The sequence below is a fragment of the Canis aureus genome, chromosome 26 (assembly GCF_053574225.1).
Source record: "Canis aureus isolate CA01 chromosome 26, VMU_Caureus_v.1.0, whole genome shotgun sequence".
In the NCBI taxonomy this organism is placed as follows: domain Eukaryota; kingdom Metazoa; phylum Chordata; class Mammalia; order Carnivora; family Canidae; genus Canis; species Canis aureus.
The window spans coordinates 44,851,752-44,862,185 of NC_135636.1; the positions used below are offsets into that span (position 1 = coordinate 44,851,752).

Consider the following 10,434-nt stretch of genomic DNA (forward strand, 5'->3'; position numbering starts at 1 on the left):
ATGTAAACGCACAGGAGAAAACTAGAAGGAAATACAGCAGAATGTGAATAGGAGCTCTCCCTGGATGGTAGGGCCACAGGTTAATTTATTTTTTCTTTTTCAAAATGCTGTATAATGGGAAAGCCATACATTATAGTTTTTATTTTTAATTATGGAAAAGCACACAAAACATAAAATGTATCATCTTGACCATTTCCAAGTGGCATTAAGCACATTCCCATTGTTGTGCAACTATCACTACTCTCCATCTGCAGAACTTTTTTGTCTTGCAAAATTGAAAGTCCATACACATTAAACAACAATTCCCCCACTCCCCAGCCCTTGGCAATGACCATTTCTGCTTTGTGTTTCTGTAAGTTTGTTTGACTACACTAGGTACCTCCATGGAAGTGAAGTCATATAATATTTTATGACTGGCTTATTTTGTCTTAACACAATGTCCTCAAGGTTCATCCATGTTGCAGAATGTATAAGAATTTTCCCTTCCTTTTAAGACTGAATAGTAACCCACTGTATGTATACATATACCACATTTTGTTTATACATCCATCCTTCAACGGACTTCTAGATTGCTTCCTCCTTTTGCCTATTATGAATAATGCTGCAATGAACATGAGTGTATAAATATCTCTTCCAAACATTTTAAAGATTCTTTTTTCCCCTAAGCTGGCTCTTCCTTTCTAGGAATCACATGGTTATATCATACCCTACGCTAGAGGTAACTATGATTCCATGCAGAACATTAATACAAATGAAATAGTGCAGGTGGGCCACTTGGCTACCTGGGGGAAATAACCACCTGAGCTATTCCTCAGAAAATAATGCATCTTTCTCTGTTGTTCTGATTCCCATTACAGGACAAATGCCTTAGTTTCAACTTTTCCAGCCTGGATCCCCCTCACCCTGAGTCCTTCATTGTATACCACCTGCTTCTGACACTGAACTCCTCCTGACACCCTGCTCTGAGAAGACTGCCAAAAAAAAAAAAGAAAGAAAGAAAGAAAGAAAAAGAGAAAAAAAGAAAAAAGGAAAAAAAAAAAAAACCCAGCCCAGCCATCTCTCTTCATTCTTACTAACAATTTGGTAATGAAGTATTGATTTCCACTTCTCTGCTTATGGACGATATTAGATTTTCATTGATAAACTGCAAAGAGGCAGTCTCGTCTCCATGGTCCCCTTTTCACTGTCACGAGAAAACAAAGTGCCACTGAAGAAAAATAATGACTGAGAACATTGATGTACTTATTCCGTCGGTCTGTAACCCTTGACAGGAAAGGGCGGGGGAGTATGAGTCCTCATAGTTTAATGTCCAAGTGAGCTGTGCTAGATGCAGACCCTTGGAAGCTTACTTTCCATGGTAATGTCCATTTCCTATTTATAACCCCTCTGGGAACGTTTGTCGAAAGGAAATGTTTCTGTTCAGAGCAACAATTACGGTTGCACCTGGATTGCCCAGTCCTGGCCCTGCACTGGGGAGCCATTCATCACCGCAAAGTGGAAGAATTATTAAGTTAGACCAGAGTTTGAGCCAAGAAAACCTCTGAACAATGTTCATCTTCTGTGAAAGTTGTTCAAACGGTTAGGCTTAACCATGTTGCTGCCAAAGACTTTTTTCCCAAGCGCTGGTGGGCATCTTTTTAATCATCGTCTTTGTTGGTCACACACACACACACACACACACAAACCCACAAAAGACAAAAGCAACAACAACAACAAAACAACGGTTTTAAGTCCACATAGGAGACCTGCAACCTGGCAGAAGCAGGGAAGGTGGTGAGAGGCGGGATCGGAAGGCAAGCGAGAAGATGAGATCTCTGCAGGGTGGAAAGTTCAGCGGCCCCCTTGCCCGGGGATCTCCGTCTGCAGGACCTGTTGTTTCTGGACGGGGAGACCAGCTTAGCTCGAGAAGCAATAGAAAGCATGAAATAGGGTGTCCGTTTTAAATGTGTTCCCGCAACTTTTTTCATTAAAACTTTTGAGGGCCCAATTTTAATTTGTGGAATATTCCCGTTAATAATGAGATCTAATTAAGACATCCATTAAAAGCCCGTTAAAGTTAATTTAACGTAAAAATTCCAATAGAACTGTATTAGATTTTCTCCATTAAATTAACGTTATGGATTTTTAACGGATGTCTTAATTATACGTTATTATTAACGGGAATACTGTATTACACAGATTAAAATCAGGTCCTAAGTCAACTTGGAAAAGCTAAGAGCATGTTTTAATATGGAAAGTCTTGCATACCTAGCGCACAGTTTGGAGATTCAGGGGTAGAGCTGTTTACTCTGGTTGAGCATTTCTATACAACTCAAAGCAATCTATAAACAGGCAAATCTATCATTGCATTTAAACAATGAATTTCCTTATTCTCAAAGGACAAATGATGTCTGGATTGTGTTATAAACTGCTGCTCAGCTATAGGCGAAATAGTTAAACTACTCTAGGTACAACACTAGGAACTTGAGGATTCTGAAACAAACAAACAAAAAAAAACAGTTTTGTGGTTGCTTTAATTACCGAGGTTATCACACGCAAAAAAATCTCAACACCAACAACACGAAGCCAAATATCCTCTTCACCGTTTCTCCTGGAAGCTGCCTGTTGAAATTGCTTTGGAAATTTTGACATGATCCCTAAATTCAACATTGGGATTAAAAAAAAAAAAAAAAAAAAACTTCTTATTTACCTCCTAGGGAAAGTGTTGCCCTTATGCCACATATAATAGCAAATTGCTTTTTTTATGGCATGCATAACCTAGATGGGAAAAAATATGGCGCTTCGGGGAAGGAGGGAAAAAGTAAATGAAGTTCCAGGAATGTCATTCTGAAGTAATGAGGCATGGACAGAAAATATACCCCTCACATCATCGGATTGAGATGGCAGTCGAAATAGCTTCATTGAAGTGTCAGCACTCATCCATCAATCAATCACCCACAAGGAAAAATAGCAACAGTACAACGGGGCGGCTTTTATGGGATTTACTCATGGGCATAGGGAATAGCGGCTCAAATGTAGTTCTGACATGAAAAGCAAGGTGCTGATATTATTTTTTATGATGGGAGGATCATAAAGTGAATTGAGAACAGCGAGGTCTGTCTTTGCTTAACCTATTCAACCAGAAATGAATGGAGCTCAACTGGAAAGGAACAGTCTTCGCATGGGTTAAGATTGAAGGGTGGACTCTACTGAGCACCGTCCTTCGACAACGAAATTCTATTAAAGGAAAATCAATGCATTAGCATTGGGCTTCTTGAAGCCGTTAAAAATTGTCTGCTCCAACCCAGGGTTATTAGATAAAGTTACGTAATTCAGATTCTGTCGCTACCCTTCAAAAGCAGATTCTTGAGCTCTTGCTCCAACTGGAGGGAGACAATACAATTCTCAACTCCATGGAAATTGTTTCCCCTCTAAGAAAAAATAATAATAAATCATCTGCTTCAACATTTAATCTATATGGTTTTGTTAGCGCAATTTCTATGGAGGGGTGGGGTGGGAGGCGAGAGACAAAAATATTGATAAATTTGGTAAGATTCATGAATTGTCACTTGGTAACTGTAAATGTCACTGCTGAGGGACAGCTGTTAATGTTCTCCCTAGGAAACAAGATCTGGGTTCATGCTGTGAGATAAACACAGCCCTGAGTACATTTCTAGAGACCAGGCCTGTCTTTCATTTGGAAAGCCCTGTGAGGCTTCTAGAAACTTCTCTCTGGAGGGAAAAACTAACATGAGCTCAGAAGAATGTTTGTAATCTGCTTTCTGACCACCCTCTTCCTCTCTCAGAGCAAACATAGTGCTGATATATTGGGACTTTAGAACTGGAAAGGAGCATGACGTGCAAATATCATGCTAATCACACTCAAGTATCTCCATTCCACCACCAACACTTGTTATCAGTGGGGGGTGAGAAACTGCCTTTTCTTCCCCCATCCCTCCTTCTAGCTAAGACCACTAACCAGCTGCAAACTAAAATGTCCACTGGAAAAAAAAAATATTTAAGTTTTATGTATTTGGTCCCATTTTGTAGTTCAGCAACTTCACCAGTTGTACAACATGTTACAAAGCACTGGGGTCGGGGGTGGCGGGCACAAGGCAGAATGGGAAACACGATTTATTCAGCCAATTCGTTCCAAAATATTAGGAGACACCTGCTATGTGCACGGTACTATTCTAGGTGCTATGGGATACAGCGGCAAACAATGCAACACAACAGCCTGGCCCTTCTGTACTTATAGCTTCTCCTAGAGGTAGCTGATATCAGACACCTGCCGGAGGAGCTCACAGAGGGTCCAACTCCCCTGTGTCATTTGTGGTTTCATTCCTGTTTTTCAAAATACTAATATTTCAGGATAGGGATTTCTCCTTCTGAAAAGCATACAGAAAGGAAATAGCTTAAAAACAGGTCAAGGCCTAAATGTAGACTATAATCACAGATACATTGGCTAGCCCAGACAGTCCCCACAGAATTCCTTTAAGGCCACAAATAGAGTTCTTCAAACTCACCCCCAAAATGTGCCTGCTTGGGTTGTTTGAGTCTTGCATAATTAATGTCACAGACACAAGCCGCTGAACTTCGTCGAAATGCAGAAAATAAGCTCATGAAATGACATACTTGGGAAGCATTTACGTAACTCTGGTTTAAGCAGTGAGGAGGTGTACATATACGAATTCACTTTTTATTTTCCAGGCTCCACGGACAGTGACACACTAAGAGTCTATGGTTTCCTGAAACTTCTCACAGTCAATCCAAAGATTACAAGGCCTTAAAAGGTGCACGAGTCCTGTTGCTTTTCTATCTGTCACTTCACCGGCTACTTGACTGTGTTCAAATCTTTCTCATTGGGTTTCATTTTTTTAATCTTGTTATATGTTTTTGTTAAAACACACACACACATTAAAAATGTCATTTTCACATCCTCCTCTACTCTCCTCAAGAACAGAAGCGTGTCGATGTATAGAACTACATATGTGTATGTGTAGCAATAAAGTAGTATCTGTTTTGAACGAGCATTAGGCAAGAAAAAAAATCCCAACTGAACTTTCGGTTTATTTTTTTCCCCTGTGAGATGTTAAAATGCTAATTTCATTTTCTCCCTTCCTATATGTGGCACTTTCTCAAAATATCCATGAAATACTTTTAGACAAAGATTGAGCAGGAGAACGAGATACAAATTTCCATCCCCCCAGACAGAGAGATAGGTTTCCATTGTAGGGAAGCATTAAACATTTTGAAACTTGTGAATCATCTTTAGAATTTCTAGGGGGGAATTTTACCTCTTCATCCAAAGTAAAAGCCACTTATCTCCTTTGGTTTCCTGTGACAGATTCAGAGGCATACGCAGATATACAATTTCCAGGCTCTAGTTAATCTTCTTCCAATAGTTACGAACAATGGGCTAACGGGCGTGGGTGTTTCTCCAAAAATTATTCATGCGCAAGGCAGCCCAAAGCTTCAGGGAAAACTAGAAATGTTTTATGGATTAGAATAGGACTGTTTTAAAATGCTGGTACCAGGTGGAATGCTATTTCTGCAACAGGACTCTGTCCATTTCCTTTGGAAAAATATATTCCAAGTAAAATGGCTCTTCCAAGCAATGGCACCCTTTTATGACACCTTTCAGCACACAAATGATTTTACCAATAGCCATACGATTATCATTAAGGCCTTTGAACAAACGATCTGTTTGAAAAAGATAGATTAAATTCTCACAGCCCTCTCTACAATGTTTGTTTGCTTAAAACCGCTTTTGGAAGTACAAATAATAACTCTTTTGTGAAAACCCCCAGGAGAAGTTGAAAAACTCGAACAAATGCATTACTTACAAAAAGAAAAAAAAAAATCTACCACTCCCTTCAACCCCTCCAGAAAATGAATTTCAGTGTGTTCACTGAATTATCTTGAACCTGAAACCTGCGTTTGGGTATCAGTCCCCAGGTAAAGGCTTATATTTACAGAACTTGCACAATCATACGATTATATCTCAAATGTGAAGACTTTGTACAGTAATATTTTCACTTTCTAAATGACCCATACAACAATCAGGAAGTATAAATGTGTACGTATATTTTTTAAATATACAAAGTTCAACTGGTCTGTGAGGAGAAGAAGCAAAAACCGTTCCCGTCCTGTATTGAGATAAATACAACAGAAACATTCCAGTTTTGCAATACAATATTTTGGCTTATAACACAGCAGATGCTAGAATGTGCAATGCAAGTAAAAAAAAAAAAAAAAAAAGCTGACATACGAAACAATTCTTATTTGGCTCAGGGTTCTTAAATGTCATAATATCTCGGGATACAATATACTTTCTGGTCTCTAATATACTTACATCCTCCTAATCTCTCCTGACTTGGATTCCTAACATCCAGGCACAGTCAGCATGAATCATAAACTTTCAAACCCCTCTAAAATCAAGAAGATAGTTGATCATACACAGTCTTTTTAATGGTCAACCCGTTCTCACTCTGCAGAGCGCTTGTAGCTTTTTAGGAAATTTGGTATCAACCATATTTATGTTACACATTTGCTCCCTTCTGTTGATTCTAGATTTTTTTTTTTTCTTTTAGAATAGGCAGTGGGGAAGTTAGGGCGGAGTGAGTTAGGAGAATCACATTCATCCCTGCTCTGAAGGAAAGTGTTTATTTGCCAGCGAAGAAAAGCAAAGACATTTTTATATTAGGAAAGCAGACTAGTCATTTTCAAAGAAAAATGACTGCAACCATACCTGTAGAATGTTTCCGTGCAAATGCACTAATTTTCTATCGCCTGCATGCTGTATATAATACATTTGCCTGTATACTAGGAGCAAAAGCCAGGCTGTTTTCCCTGTATACAATGCAGCTTGGATGACTGGGAACGTAAGCCTTCCATACATTTTTATACTGTACATATTTGTATATACTAACTATATCGCCATGTATGAACACAGATTTTGTTATATTTGCTTGTTTCTGTTTCCTACCAAACTGGCCCACGATGGGGATCCTTTTGTATAGAAAAAAAATATGCTTGTAATTTTTTCCTGGTCATTCTCTTTCAATAGCTTACGAAAGAATTAGATCTGAGTTTACAAAGAAATTCTAAAAACCAAGTTTGTCTGCATGAGCCCCGTCCAATTGCTGGATCTAGGGAGGAACCAACGTCCTAATTCAGAGTTTTCCTTTAAAGGCATGCTTTACCCCTTGGGAAAACTGCAAACTCATCCATGTAGAATGATCTTCTTTGTATTTTATCTAATAGTGCCTGAAAATTTTTTTTAATGTCTTCTTAGAGGAAGAATTCATAATTGTCGAAATTTGAAACATTAGCTTAATTTTGTTTTTATGACCTCGCAATTCTCCTCCTTATTTATTCGGTTGCTGTTGTAATGGGGCCCCAGGCCATTCCTGACATCGGCGTGTTCTTCTTCTGCATTAAGGATGTTTTTAAAATTACAGAGATTATTGAGCCAACAGGCTGTTTTAATCAAAACCATGTTTCACTTGTTTTTGATGATTATAAATTGTCCTTGCTATGAAAAAAAAAAAAAAAAAAAAGTTTTCTGCTAGGAAAATTATACCACCCTGTGGCCAAACAGATTCATCACAGATAGGCAGGCATCTGTGCCCACTTCTCTGGGATCTGGAAAATTCTTCCCTTGGCTAGCCACACTTTCTTTTACTCCTCATCATCCCGAATGCCGGGGCTCAATGCAGCCCCTGTTTGCAAATTTCCAAAGGTTTGGCCGAGTTGTCACTGCCCAAAGACAAACAACCGAGCTGGAAATGATGGCTTTCCAGCTTGAAAAAAAGTATGCAGGGATTTTCTTCAGAAAAGGTGCTCCCGCCTTTGTCCCTTGCTGCCACCATCCTGTCATCTCTCCTAATTATAAACAATCTGGTCTTGATACCCCATATAACTTAAATCAGGTCAAAAGAAACATACAGATCAGCCCTTCGCTGAATAAAAATGACTTCGTTTGGATGCACTTAAGACGTATGCCTGTGTCGGATGCTGCAGCATTGAAATTATCTCTATAAGGAGAGATTTTTTAAATACAATTTTACCACTAGAAATAAATTCTCTGATGGTGGAGATGAAGAAAACTCTTAAATTATATCACAGAAGCCATTATTTTTTACATCTAAAGAGTTGGGTGTTTTTTTTTTTTTTAAGAAAATCATTCTACTTTGCGAACTGTAATTAAAGCCCTAAATAATAGATACTACTTCTTTTAGCTATTGTGAAAAACTAATAACACAGTCGCCAAGGTTATATGGAGCCCCTCATTTCCATCAAAAAGGTTTCTATAAGTGTATTATTTACATTTTTAAACATGATGACTCTTTCCTTTGTGACAAAAAAAAAAAAAAAATCTTTCTTTTTTTCCACTCAACAGTGGAAAATAGAATGTTTCCCATCTGAAACCTTACGGTAATTTGCATCAGGAAACCCAACTGCTGACATTAAGGACTTGGGTGTGTTCGATTATGATTTTGCTGGAGGCTGTCCCTCATTCTAATGCTGCCGATCTTAAACCACCTTTCTGAGACCCAGCTGATACAGTAGAACCTAGACATGCCTCTCAACACCATTAGCTTTGCAAATGGCTTCGTTTCAGTCAACACCGACTTTCGCTTTGGCCAACTGAATGAAAATTAAAGGAGAGAAGAAGAAGAAAAAAAACACAGATGCACTTAAAACATGAAAAGAATTATTTATATGATAAAAATATATTTAGATTTTCAAAGCACAAGACTGAATAGAAGTGCTCTTTTTATGCTTTGTGAAGATGTTACTGGTAAATGTCTTTCTACATCAGGCTTAATAAATCTGTAATGACATTTGATGGATTGATTTCTGCCTATGTGTGTTTTTTAAGGATGGTAAGAGAGGAGTGAGGCAAGAAAGAGGAGAGGGAGGGAGTAGAGAAACAGCACTGACCCCAGGGAGGCCAAGCGAGGAAATTATTGGTGGGCCTCTCTCTTGCTTGGACCTACTGACCCGCTTCCAACATCTACCCTCATCTCCAACAGATTTGTTTTTTGCTTTGTTTGTTTTGTTTTTTTACAAATGCCAGCACCCTTGCTTGGTTTCTGGACTGCCTTTGCATGCTTTCAGATCTGGTCAGCTTATGCCTGAGTAATTTATGATGTAATCTCAACAGAGGCAGTGGGCGGCTGTCTCACAAATTCAGGGATGAAGGCAGAGGGCAGACATGATTGAGATGGCCCAGCCTTCTCTACCTCAGAGGGATCACCCTGCTTAACACTCCAGTTTCCCTATGTCCTCCCTCCATTTCCTTTAATGTCCCAGGAGAATTGGAACATGTTTCACACACAAGCTGCCCAAGCAGACGCTGATGCCCCACCAGAAATGATTTGTTGTCTGCTCAGAGCCAGCTCACAGCTTCCATGTTGCGTGGCTACATGAGGGTCTTGCTCGTTAAATAATGATGGCTATCGCATCACCTGTTAGCTCCACTTCATTGCCGAGGCCCCATGTCTGCACCATAAAATATGAGAGCCGGGCGAGAGAAGGCAAGACAGGTGAGGAAAGGGAGAAGTAGTGAAGGCAGTGTTGGGATAAGCCGGTTGGACCAAACCAAAGAGTTCTTGGCTTTCATTCACTTAGTGACTGCTTATCAAGCACCTACCATATGCTACGGGGAGGGTTACACTGATAAGTTGGTGTGATGATGGTCACAAAAGCAGAGTCTAGAGTCAAATTGCATTAAGAATCCAGGCTCTGTTATGTGTTATCTCTGCCATCCAAGGCAAGGTCAAAGGAAGAGTGAACATTATGTCAGGATGAGTGTGGGGACTTCAGGGGGCCCAGAGGTGGCTCCCAACCAAGCTGAGAAGTCATGGAGAATTACTGAAGAAGTTATATTGAAGAGAAAGATAATTTTTCAAGGAGCATCAGAAGAACCAAAAGTACACAAAAATACATCTCTGAACTTCTCCCTTCTTCCATCCAATCCATTGACAGGTCCTGTTGTTTCTAACTTCAAAATACAACGAAAGTCTGTTCAACTTTTAGATGTCCTAGATTTCTGTGATTGCCTTCTAATTAGTCCTTAAGTCCTCCATTCCCACATCTACTCTCCACTCTGCAGCTAAAGTGATCTTTTAATAAAGTAAATCAGACCAGGCCATTCTTTTCCTCAAGACCAAAGGTAGGCACATTTTCTTTGAAGGGTCAGATAGAAAATTGGTTTGGCTTTGTGGGCCATCTGGTCTTTGGCCCGCTAACACAACCCTGTCATTGTAGTGAAAAGCAGCCAGAGATGATAGTAATCAAATACACATGGATGTGTTCCAATAAAACTTTATTTACAAAAACAGGAAACAGGCTAATTTGTCCCATGGGGCTCAAGACCCTCCAACCCCCAGGATTTCCTGTAGAAACTGGCCTTAAGATGAAATGTGAGAATAAGCAGTTTCTATG

General features: G+C 39.4%; 1 protein-coding gene across 1 annotated transcript in view; it reads left to right on the forward strand.

The window, feature by feature from the left end:
• TSHZ2 (teashirt zinc finger homeobox 2) overlaps window positions 1-8,837 on the forward strand; it is a 443,868-nt gene extending 435,031 nt beyond the window's left edge. Inside the window, exon 3 of the mRNA XM_077873605.1 lies at window positions 858-8,837. The gene's annotated coding sequence lies outside the window, so the exon portion shown is untranslated. The remainder of the gene's footprint in view (window positions 1-857) is intronic.
• The last annotated feature ends 1,597 nt before the right edge of the window (window positions 8,838-10,434 follow it).